This window comes from Lissotriton vulgaris, chromosome 5 (genome assembly GCF_964263255.1).
Source record: "Lissotriton vulgaris chromosome 5, aLisVul1.2, whole genome shotgun sequence".
In the NCBI taxonomy this organism is placed as follows: domain Eukaryota; kingdom Metazoa; phylum Chordata; class Amphibia; order Caudata; family Salamandridae; genus Lissotriton; species Lissotriton vulgaris.
This window is the reverse complement of record NC_141693.1, coordinates 134,760,688-134,772,847: the sequence shown is the minus strand read 5'-3', so window position 1 is coordinate 134,772,847 and position 12,160 is coordinate 134,760,688. Positions and strand designations below refer to the sequence as shown.

At 52.2% G+C, this 12,160-nt stretch overlaps 1 protein-coding gene across 8 annotated transcripts in view; it reads left to right on the top strand.

The window, feature by feature from the left end:
* The window catches only part of BRD3 (bromodomain containing 3), a 374,663-nt gene that overhangs the window by 127,865 nt on the left and 234,638 nt on the right, over positions 1–12,160 (top strand). The gene's annotated exons all lie outside the window — the stretch shown is intronic.

Below are 12,160 nucleotides of genomic sequence, written 5' to 3'. Positions count from 1 at the left end.
TCTCATTCCAAGTTTAACTCTGAGATTGAGAATCTGAAAGAAACAGGTTAGTATTAGATTCCTTACCTTAGAATATCCCCAGGCGTCTGACTAGATCCAGGAAAGTTTGCGTAGCAATACCCCTGCGCGTAGGTAGGCGTTGTCTGCGGTTCTGCGTCCGTCGTCTGCGTCGTTGGGGCTGGGATGACGTCGCCGGAGTACGTAGACACCGCCCTCGCGAACTTACGTCAGTTCTTCTTTTTTCCGCGCCAGCAAGCGCAGGACCGGAGAAAGTGGTACCCTTTAGTCACTTTTTGACATGCTTTTTTGATCCTTTTTGGATCCGTTTCGAGTCTAACGACTCCATTGGTGCCAGTAGGGATGGCCGAGTTCAAACTCTGCAACGACTGCAACAGACTGATGTTGGTTACCGACCCCCATCGGCAGTGCCTAGGGGCCCGACCACGATGACAAGTCGTGCCCCGACTGCTGGGCCTTGACGTTGAAGGCTAGACGGGAGCGGTCCCGTAAGTGCCTCGAGCTCCGGCAGTCGGCCTGCGCTGTTCGAGGTAACGGTCTGGAAGGAGGTTGAGGGACCTGTCGCGGGGCCGGAGTCATCACAGCTCGGCGAGTCGACACCACTCGTCGGGCTCCAAGTCCTCAGGTAAGAGGCACAAGAAGTCGAAGAGGCGACATCGCTCTTCTGACTCCCCCCGAAGCGCGCGCGATGCGGCTGGGGGTTCGGGTGACACCAGCGAAGCGGCGCCTCCGGAGCCGCCGTCGTCGTGGCCTGCTCCATACCCGCCGGTCCCTGGGAAGAGTGCGACGCCGGAGATCAATGCCTTCCTCATGGCCATGATGTCGCTCGCTCCTCCGTTGGGTTCTGTGGCGCCTTCGGGCCCCGTGGCCCCGACTGGGAGCCCTAGCGGGATGGGTGCTTCGGCGCCGCCGGGTGCTTCGGCGTCAGCGGGTGCTTCGGCCCCGGCGCCGCCGGGTGCTTTGGCCCCGACGCTGCAAGGCCCCACTGGATCCGGTTCCGGGTCGCCGCTGGTCGACCTTACGACCCCGCCGGCGTCTGCCCCTAGGGTGTCACCCCGGCGCCGTCCACGCAAGACGCCGTCCCTGGCCCACCCCTCGGTCCGGATCCAGCGTCGGAGCGGCGTCTCTTGACGCTGCATACGACGCCTGCCGAAGAGGAATTCTTCGAGGATCTGGGTCCATCCTTTACCCCTGAATTCCAGGACAAGGACGACGAGGTAGACTGGGAGTGGTCTGAGGACCCTCTGGCACATGAGTGGCAGTCATTTCAGGACTGGACCCAGGAACATGGGGAAGCCAGTGGCCTTGATACCTCCCTAGACACTGGCTTTGTCTCACCTCCTACCTTTGCTACGGAGGAGGGGGCTCCTTATAGTGTGGTGCTGACGAGGGCGGCCAAGGCCTTGGCTCTTGAGCTCCCCGTCGCAAAGGTGAGGTCTAACATCCTCCTGGAGGTCCTTAAATCGCAGGTAAGCTCCCCAGAGCCTCTACTGCAGTTTAATGAGGCTCTCACAGACTTCCTGTTGGGCACTTAGTCCAGGCCCGCTACACGTCCCCCTGGACCTGAAACTAGGGCCACCGCCCTGCTCCGGGCGATCCTAGTTTCCTGTCCACCCACCCCACCTCGAGAGCCTGGTTGTCCAGGCCTCTACTTCCCAATCCGCATTCCCGACTGCACCACCAGATCGGGAATGCAAGAGGTATGAACAATTCGGCAAGAAGATGTTCTCCTCCCTTAGTTTGGGGTTGCGGTCGGTCAATACTGCGTGCCTCTTGGGCCGTTACACCCACTCCCTGTGGGATACGGTTGCGGCCGTGTTGCCTGAGTGCCTGGAGGGAGCCCGGGTGAAGCTCGCTCAAGCCCTTGTGGAGGGAAGAGACGCAGCGCGGTACTTCATACGATGTGGACTGGATACCACGAACTCGCTGAGAAGAGCAATTTCCACGTCTGTGGCAGTTCGCCGCCACGCCTGGCTAAGGTCCGCCAACTTCTCGGCCCATGTCCAGAACACCCTTATGGACATGCCTTTCGATGGCAGCCACCTCTTCGGTGGCAAGGCAGATAGTGCGCTGGAACGCTTTAAGTACTCCAGGGCTACAGCAGAGTCCTTGGGCCTGTCGGCCCCGCGCCAGCAATCTTCTGCCTAGCGCTCCTTTCGTGGCCACGGAAGGGGCGCCCTCGCACGTGCTGCCAGCCACAGGCTGCAGGCTAACGTTCAGCGCGGCAGCGGACGTGGTTACTGTCGCAGTGGTAACGGGGGACAATGGCGTGGCCAGTCCACATCTACCCCCGCAGCATCCGCCTCAAAGCCTTCCTAGTCCAAGCTTTCAGGCCCATTTGACGCCAGTGGGGGGCAGGGGTCGCCATCACCTCCTCCACTGGTGCTCCATCACATTGGACAGGTGGGTGCTGCAAATCGTCCGAAGGGGCTACTCCCTCGCCTTCGAGGCGACCCCTCCAGCCATGCCACCGCAGTACCACCGAGTGTCGGGGATCACTTGCAACTTCTGCAAGAGGAAGTTACGGCCCTCTTGGCCAAGGGGGCCATTGAGCGCGTATCTGTTCTAGAAGTAGGGTGTGGTTGTTACTCCCGCTACTTTCTGGTTCCCAAGAAGGGCAAAGGGGGCCTACGCCCTATCTTGGACCTGCGGAACATCAATGGCTTCCTCCGGAAGGAAAAGTTGAAGATGCTGACTTTGGCTCGGGTCTTAGCTGCCCTAGACCCAGGAGACTGGATGGTAGCGTTGGACTTGCAGGACGCCTATTTCCACATTCCTGTCCTGCCGGCCCACCAGCGCTACCTGCGGTTCACGGTAGGCCACAAGCACTTTCAGTTTACTGTGCTCCCGTTCGGCCTTACCAGCGCCCCATAGGTGTTCACGGAAGTGATGGCGATGGTCGCAGCTCATCTGCGCAGGTTAGGGGTTTCAGTCTTTCCCCCAAAAACATCAGGGCGTGATCCTGGTGGTTCAACACCTGGCAGGTTCCCTGAATGTCAGGGCAGACTAACTCAGCCGTCGGTGTATGATGGATCACGAATGGTGTCTAAACTCGGACGTGGCGCAGGGTCTCTTTCAGCAGTGGGGAGAGCCTTGGTTAGATCTATTCGCCACAGAAGAGAACGGGCAATGTCCTCAGTTCTGCATGTTGGAATTTCAAAGGCGGCACTCGCTCGGAGACGCGGTTTGTCGCAAGTGGAGTTGCGGTCTGTAGTACGCCTTTCCGCCTATACCACTTCTGCCTAGAGTGCTGAAGATCAGGCACGACCGGGCCCAAGTCATCCTTGTGGCTCCGGACTGGGCGCGAAGGTACTGGCATCCCGAGCTACCCAGTATGTCAGTCGATCCCCCGATTCGTCTGCCTCTTCAGGAGGACCTTCTGTCGCAGCAGCAGGGGACAGTCCTCCACCGGAACATGTGCAACCTCGACTTCCATCCGTGGAGATTGAGCGGTGACAGTTGAGGCCATTTGACCTACCTCCTGAAGTCTGTGATGTGATTCTGGCAGCCAGGCGTCCCTCCACAAAATCTGTATACGCCTGCAGGTGGAACAAATTTGTGGCATGGCGCACAGCAAAGGCTGTGGATCCACTCTCTGCCCTCTTTCTGAGGTTCTCCCCTTTCTTTCTCTTGCCCAGCAGGGCTCTGCTCTGGGCACTATCAAGGGCTACCTCTCTGCCATTTCCGCCTTCTTAAGGCTCCCTGATCAGCCCTCTTTGTTCAAGTCCCCAGTTGTAAATAGGTTCTTGAAGGGCATCTCTCATATGTTCTTCCCTGTTACTTTCGTGATGCCTCAGTGGGACTTGAACCTTGTTCTGACTTATCTGATGTGCGCTCCCTTCGAGCCACTTCATAACTGTCCTCTTCGTCTTCTTACCCTTAAGACTGCATTCCTGGTTGCCATCACCTCTGCCAGGAGAGTGAGTGAGCTCCAGGCTCTTTCTTCACAACCTCCTTTCCTTTCTGTCCATCCGGACAAAGTTGTGTTGCAAACGTGACCCTCTTTCCTGCCCAAGGTAGTCACATCCTTCCACATCGGGTAGTCCATCACCTTGCCCACCTACTTTCCGCCTCCGCGTCCCTCGAAAGAGGAAGAGAGACCCCACCCTCTGGACCCAAAACGTGCGCTCTCGTACTATCTGGAACTCACACGCCAGTTCCGGGTGGATGATTAACTCTTTGTTGGTTACGTGGGCGCTAAGAAGGGTCGGGCGGTGCACAAAAACAGACCATTTCTCGATGGGTCGTCTTGTGTATCAAGGCTTGTTATTTACTGGCTAAAAAGGAGTCTCCTGTGGGGCTGCTTGCCCATTCCACTCGGGCCACGGCGGCTACTACTGCCCTTGGACGAGGAGTCCCCTTGCAGGACATCTGTCAGGCAGCTATGTGGGCCTTACTGCACACGTTCGCAAGACACTACTGCCTGGACAGCCAAGTCCGGAGAGATGGCTTTTTCGGCCGTTCCGTTCTCCAGGACTTTCTGGTGTGAACATTGGTTCGCAGACCCACCACCGGGGTTTGTATTGCTGGGGTATCTATTCTAAGGTAAGGAATCTAATACTAACCTGTTTCTTTCAGATGCACAAGTTACCTACCTTCGGTAACGATATATCTGTAAAACAGTAGTAGTTGGTATTAGATTCCTTACCGCCCCACCCATCCTTCCTGTTCTGCAAACAGATAACAGAAAACATACAAACGCTCTTTCTCAGGAATGGCGCCTAGGATTTGGAACTCACTCCCTCCCGAAACCAGGCTTATCTCTTCCACTACACTCTTCAAAAAAGAAGTAAAAGCTATCCTCATGGCTAAATTCACCTGTACTACTATCTCGAACCCTATCAACACCCTGCGATGATCTGTATTACTTGCTTGACCCCTTATCTACTTGTACGAGCTGTCTTATCACCCACTTGACTGCTTTGCAGCCACCCAATTGTATTATTTGTATTGTATGATCTACTGATTTACTTATTTGACTTTGTTCCCTCATGTTCCCTTCTGTACTGTGTGAACTATCGACCACCTATTTGACTTTGTTCCCTCATGTACCCGTCTATGTAAAGCGCTCTGATATCTGCAAAGATCTTGTTCGCGCTATATAAAACTCTGAAAATAAATAAAAATAAAATAGGGTTAAGGTCATCCCTTTTCAGGGCCCTAGTTTCATGGCACCAGTGTTGGTTTTTATCATGGCTCTGTGTTTCTGGCACAGAAAAGCTGTGTTTAAGAACTGACGTCCGCTCGCAAGTGCGAAGCTGCCGCCGACGCGCAGGGGTACTGCTACGCAAAGTTTTCCGGATCCAGTCTGACCCCTGTGGATATCCTAAGGTAAGGAATCTAATACTAACTACTGTTTCTTACAGATAGATCGTTACCGAAGGTAAGTAACTTGTGCGTTGAGACAAAAAGAATAAAAATTGGCTTCACATTTTCCAGTAGATTGCGTTACATTATGCAATTGAGCGAAATTACATCAGGTCTTCCTAGACACACAAAAGGTGCCCTCTAATACTTGTCCATCATTATTTCGCATTTGCACAGCACCAAGTCTGCCTTTATTATAGTATCCTATCTCTTTTCGAAATATGCTGCTATTTCCCTTGTGTAGCCTTCTAGTAAAAGGTACTCTGGAAGATTATCCGTGAATAACTATTTTAATTGTTTTTTTTAAGGATGAGTTCTCATTTGAACCCATAAATAGTTGTAGGCTCATATTTGTGTATATTGCATGTATGACATAATTCAACATTATTGATGTAGACAACGGTTTTGATCACTGCCTATGCATCTCAGTTGTGTAGTGCATGCATTGCTTGTGTATTTATGTATGTATAATGTATGTGTGTGTGTGTGTGTGTATATATATATATATATATGTGTATTCTCTACCCCCTTTGTAGTTAGCACTTGTAAAGTGATACATGCACTACACAACCGAAATCCATAGGCAGTGTGCAAAACCTTTGTCTACACAATACACATTTCCCAGTCACTGTCCGACCACCTCATCTTCTCCAAAGTAGAAATGGGCAAACACAGGAAGTCGGCACAAATGCAGGCAGTTGGATTGCTTCAGATTTTTTTTCTTTTCTTTTTCTGTTATAACCAGCAAAAGTGCACATGCATTAGAATGAAATAGACCTACATGTTTGGGCAACAAGTTTTCGTCTGTATGTATGTGTGTGTGTGTGTCTCTTTAAGCATATATATGTTGGAGAGCGAGATATTCATTCATTCATTCATTCATTCATTAGAAAAAGGTTAAAGAGACTTTATAGTTAGGTGAAAATGTCAGTTAAAACGAAATGTTTTAAACAATTAAACGCACTGAACTTTACCGGAACAACTATTTTGTACTCTACTGCAGTAATGATACCGCTATTGTTAATCATTTTGTTTTAACTGATATTTTCACCCAACTATAACATTACTTTAACCTAAAATGGCAGATGCAACTTTTACTTCAAGAACATTAATGTCTGAAACTACTGAACGGATATACACCAGATCGAAAAAAGTATGCTTCTAGTTATAGATCCAGCTTTCTACCATATTTAGTAGAATTCCGTTGAACTGCTATTTCTGAATTTTTGTTCATTTTTCCTATGGAAAATTGGACAGGGCAAACACACTTTGGGACACCCCTGTTCGAGGCATATGAGCTGTAGATCATATGCTTTAGCTTAGATCGCCATCTGGTGTTGGATCTGGATGTTTACACTTTGTTGTTGTTCGAAGAAGACTTTCAGTCACGAGTTAGGTGACTCCTCCTTTTGGTGATAGTGCGCATGGGCATCAACTCCATCCCCAGATTGTTTTTTTCTGCCATCTGCTTAAGATGTGAATTGCTGCGCTCCTGTTCGGTATAGTTTTCAAACCCCTTTGACTCGCAATCCTCTACTCTCAACGGTATTGTTGATCGCCGTTTTCCATTTGATGTGCATCGTGTAAAATCTGAAAACCTTCGATCGTAAACTTCGAGACGGGCGGTCTGGTCTACCCGTGCCGACCAAGCCAGCAGTCGATGGAACGGACTCCATTCAACCTATGTCCCGGGTGTTGTGCTAAGTTTCCTCGCACCAACTTGCACGAGGTCTGCAACCTCTGCTTATCCCCGAATACCACAAAAAGGACTGTGAAGCATGTCAATCTTTCAGATTGAAGAAGACCACTCGTGATTGTCAGGCTCGACGTCACGAGATGCATAGCGGCAGCAGCGCCATTCCAGACCTCTTCGAAGATTCTGTTTCCCACCAGAAGCAGGGGAAGAACTGGTCTCCGTGTCTAAAGCTGATTCTGACCTGTAAGAAGGACTTGCCATCACTCCGGGTCAACGTACCGCGAGTACAGATCCCCACGTGTCCAGTCACCCAAAATCTAAGGCTCCGGTATCACCTTCGCCCTCGGGCTCAGGTCGGCACCAAGAAAAAGTTTCAGAGGCCCCGCCCTCCGGCTCGGCTATGAGAAACAAACACAAGCCTTCGGGCTCTGGCTTGAGCCAGTCCCATTCCGGTGCCGAACCAACTCCTTCGGCACCGAAACACAAACAGAAGGCTTTGCCAGTCTCCCTCAAAGCACAAAGACCCGGAGCACAAAGCCTTCAAGCCTAAGGCCTCGGAGCCGAAACACCTTGCGCTGAAAAGTTCGAATCCGAAACCTACTACTCCAAAGGTTCAGAACCTAAACCTGCTAAAAAGCACTCCGACTCCAAACACTTGGCGCCTAAAGACTCTCAGCCTAAGTCTTCAACACCGAAATCAACCCCATCCAAAGAACCTCGCCCTGAAGAGCCACGTTTGGATCCCAAACAAAAGATTAAGCATTGACCCTAAAACTGGGCACCTCCAGGTCATTCTTCCTAAAAAACGGAAGCTGGATCTCACAGAAGATCATTCTACAGCTCTGAAGAAAAAGGACATGGGCACTAACCCTTCTTCCCCCACACATACCTCTCCCTCCTCCACCTAACCCAAATTTGATAATTAAACCATCAAATTCACCACCACTTCCACTATCACAGGACACACAGGATGACGACTTTGGGGATAGGGACGGGGAGGAAGACCATAATGTGCCACAGGATCTGGGCATACCACAGGACGCTGATCCCTGGGAGAATGATTGGGAACAAGACCAGGATAAGAACCCTGACCTGTATCCCTCCAGTCCCTCCCCACCTGATAACATAGGCTATGTCCAGCTTATTACCAGGGCTGCCGAGTACCACGGAGTGGAACTTCATACAGACCCTATAGAGGGGGGTTTCTTGCTTGAGACACTAACACACTCACAAAGTTCTACTCCTACCCTACCTATGCTCAAGGGCTTGCTAAAGCATGCATATGAGTTATTCAAAGACTCAGTCAAAGCAAGAATACTCACACCTAGAGTAGACCAGAAATACAAGCCTGCTCCTATAGACCCGGCATACATTAAAGGTCAGTTGCCTTTAGACTCTCTGGTAGTGTCCAACGCTCACAGGAGAGCTAACTCCCAGACTACCGTCGACGCCCCTCCTCCTGACCAGGAGTCCAAACTCATTGATGCCTCAGGCAGAAGAGTGGCTTCTCGGGCTGCTAACCACTGGCGTATTGCCAGCGCTCAGGCTCTATTAGCACATTACGATAGGGCTCATTGCGATGAGTTAAACTCATGCAGCACTTGCCAGATGAGTATAAAACCAAAGCCAATGACCTCATTCAGAAAGGTAATTTATCACCAATACTTCCATTAATTGCGCACTAGATGCGTCAGACACAGCAGCTTGTGCCATTAACACTAGCGCACTATTACGCAGGCACGCTTGGCTTCAAATCTTTGGATTCAAGCAGGAGGTACAGCCTTCCATACTTAATCTACCTTTTGATAAACATGTTTTCGGGCCAGCTGTCGACACATCCCTAGAAAAGATGAAAAAAGATACGGAAACTGCAAATTCCATGGGGGCTTTGCAATTGCCTTCTACTAGAGGTTCCTTTCGCTGTTCCTTTTTATAGGGGTGTTTCAAAAATCATATCCACAGATAATCCCTCCTCCTTTTACAAGGGCCAATCCCCCTCTTCCCGAGGTTTTTTCTGAGGGAACTACCGGGGAAATAATGGGGGAAGAGGCAGAGGTAACTCCACCCGCTCTTCACCCTGCCATCAAACAGTGACTTCCCCCAATCAATCCACTCCTGTCGGGGGACGTCTCTCACAATTCCTACCTTTCTGGAATTTAGTCACCTCAGACAAGTGGGTAAGACAAATAATCCAGTATGGTTACTGTTAGAAGGTGGTTCTGACACTAGGGGCCGCCCGGATTTTTCGCTTTTTGAGCACCTAATTGTTGAGCTTTTACTATGGGGGAGCGTCATAATCTGGGACTCGCCCACGGTAAACTCATAATGGAGACTGCATGGAGCTTTTACTGGTGTCCCCCTGGCTTGACTAGGCCGCTGCACGGCAGCTGGAGTATGGGGCACTGTGCTGGTTACATGTAGACACGTGTATATACGTGAGCACACGTGCAGGGGCTGCGCAGGGGACATTCTTAGCGTGCGCAATCCAGGAGCAGCTACAGAGTGAATGGTGTGGCAGGACTTATGCAGAATTGGGTGGTGATATGGAATAAGCTTTATACACTAGAAGGAAACATGCCAGGGAAAGTCAGTGTATTTTACTGTGTTTTTCACTTCATTATTCCCTTATGGGAAGGTGGAACCCATGACTAGAGTAACTTTCACAAGGCCTACAGATTCCAGACACGCACTAATATCTATTGTTGTGGAGGTGAAAAGCAGTATTCTGCAGAGTCCAAAGTCATATTTGTACTGCTTTTGGGTCGTCCAGAAATGTCATATTTCTCGGAGTCCCTGGCTAGGGTCTGGCCCTGGCAGGTTAGATTAATGACCTTTCCCCCCAGAGTGAAGATCTTCCCTCCAAGGAGAAAAGATAGGTGGAGCTACAAGCCAATCCATCAAATGCTGTTGCTGGGTGCCAGGCACCAAGCTGAACCACAGTGAGGGCAGTGAGGGGGGGGGGTAGGAGTTGGGTTTCAGAGACCATGTGGCCAGAGACACTGGACAACACCATTTTGAACAAACCCAGAGGCTGGACAAGGAGGGAGCCGGGGCAAGGAAGTGATGTGTTGCTGTTTGATAGGACACACAGAGGCTTCCTGCCAGCCCCCTACTCAACTTTTAAAAAGTACTTGCACAGGAAGAGAATCTCTCTATGGGGTGTGGTCTGCTGAGGCAGAAGGTGCTGGAGCCTGGCAATTGGAAGTTGGAAAGAGAGACCCCCTGACTGTCACCAGGACTGGTGCGCAAAAGAAGAGGCCTCTGTGCAGGGAGAAGAGGCACAGGGAGCCAGTGTAGACCGCTCCCTGCAGAATGCACCCTCTTGGAGACCTGGAGGATGAAGGAGAGTGCCCCCAGTGGCTGGGGGACGCCACCAGGAGCAAGGAGGCGTGATAATGGGGCAGATCGGATTTCCCGGGCTGAGATATGGCCACCAGAAGGTAGGCGATCTTCGACCCCTAAGAAGACCGACTTATTGCGTGGTCTCAGATGCCCCCTGTGTGGGTCAGGTCCCGGGGGCTGCCCCAGGAGGAAGCAAAGCCGGGTGAAGATGCCAGAAGGGGGCCAGGAGCCCACCCTCGCCCCCAGTGATGTGAAGGAGGGGGGCGGGGGAGCGCCGTCTCACCCCCACCCCCCCCCCCCCATGAAAATTGTCTTAAGGGGGCATGAGGAACCCACCCCGGCCCTCCGCCGATGTGGGGGCACGCCTCCTCCTGCCCTCCTCCCCTCCCCCCCCCCCCCCCCCTCCGAAGATGTCTGGGGGCCCGGAACCCCATCCCCGGGCCCTGAAGTCACGGAGGTGGCCCGGGACCCCATCCCTGGGCCCGAAGACCAGCACGAGGCCGGAGGAGTGCCGCGCACTCCCCCCGCAGTCCAGATCGACCAGAGGAGGTGGACGCGTCTGCCCGTCGGAGCGGGCAGACATAAATTCCGAGCCGGCTCCCGCGGCTGCACACAGGGGTGCGGGGCCAGGAGGGAGCCAGCCGGGGCAGCCAGGGGTGGGCTCCCCGGGCTGGCCTCAGCCCAGCAGTTCGCACGGGGTGCCCAGGTGGGACCGAGCACCCTGCAAGCTTCGGGGGAGCGGTGAGGGACCCGGGTGGGACCGGGACCCGAAACACTGGCAGAACAGCCAGGGTTTGGCTCCCCGAGCTGTTACACTTACCTAGGGTTCCGGGTGGGACCGTACCCTCCAACCCACCCAAAGACTCAGCCGGAGGCCACAGCGCAGCTCTCCTCGAAGCAGCGGGAGAGCCGCTCATCACTTATGCAGCAAAGCCCATAATGCCTTGCATGCCAGGACCGGCCTGCAGGGGCAATCCAGTGTTTTCAAGGCTTGTGGTGGCCCCAGGAGAGCGGGGTCACCACCACACATGTGCTAAGGTGCTGGGGGAGCTGCTAGAGAAGCGCAGTCTCCCCCCTGCACGAAGAGGAAAGTCCCACCCTAAGTTTCTTGGGGATTGGAGAGAATAACCCCTCAAGGGCTCAGCATGCATTCTAATCCTTCTGGGGTGGAACTTTTGTTCTTTAGCTGAGGGTGATTGAAAAGTGCTTCATGAAGTGAAGGGCTCAGGTGGTAGATGTCTGGAATAAGGCATCCCCTGGAGGTGAAGAGGTGTAATTGCACCACAAATGCTTTTGCAAATGTTATTCCTTATAGAGGGACGGAAGGTCATGTGACGTGAAGTACTGGTGCAAGGTGATGGGCTACGCAAAGCGGGGTTATGTATCAGACATTCCTGCTAAGGTGTTTGGCATTATATGCATAATCCTGTGATCATCGGTGATGCCTTTAGGGGCTTTAATTGCAATGCATCGTTAATTATATCCAAATGTTATGAGTATTGTCATTCTAAAGTGTGCGTAAACATGGTATTCTTGCTGCTGCGCCTAGGTGAAGACCCCAGACTGTTAACCCTTAAGATGTAGGGGTGCATACTTTATGGTCAGTAGGAGATGCTCAGTCAGGGTCATTTGTCACCAAGGCAGGTGTACCCCTATTTAATGTTTGTTGTAATGGGGGGGGTGGGGCTCAACTGTTATGGTGCCAGTGCGCAGGGCTCTCGCTCCAGCGCTCCAGGT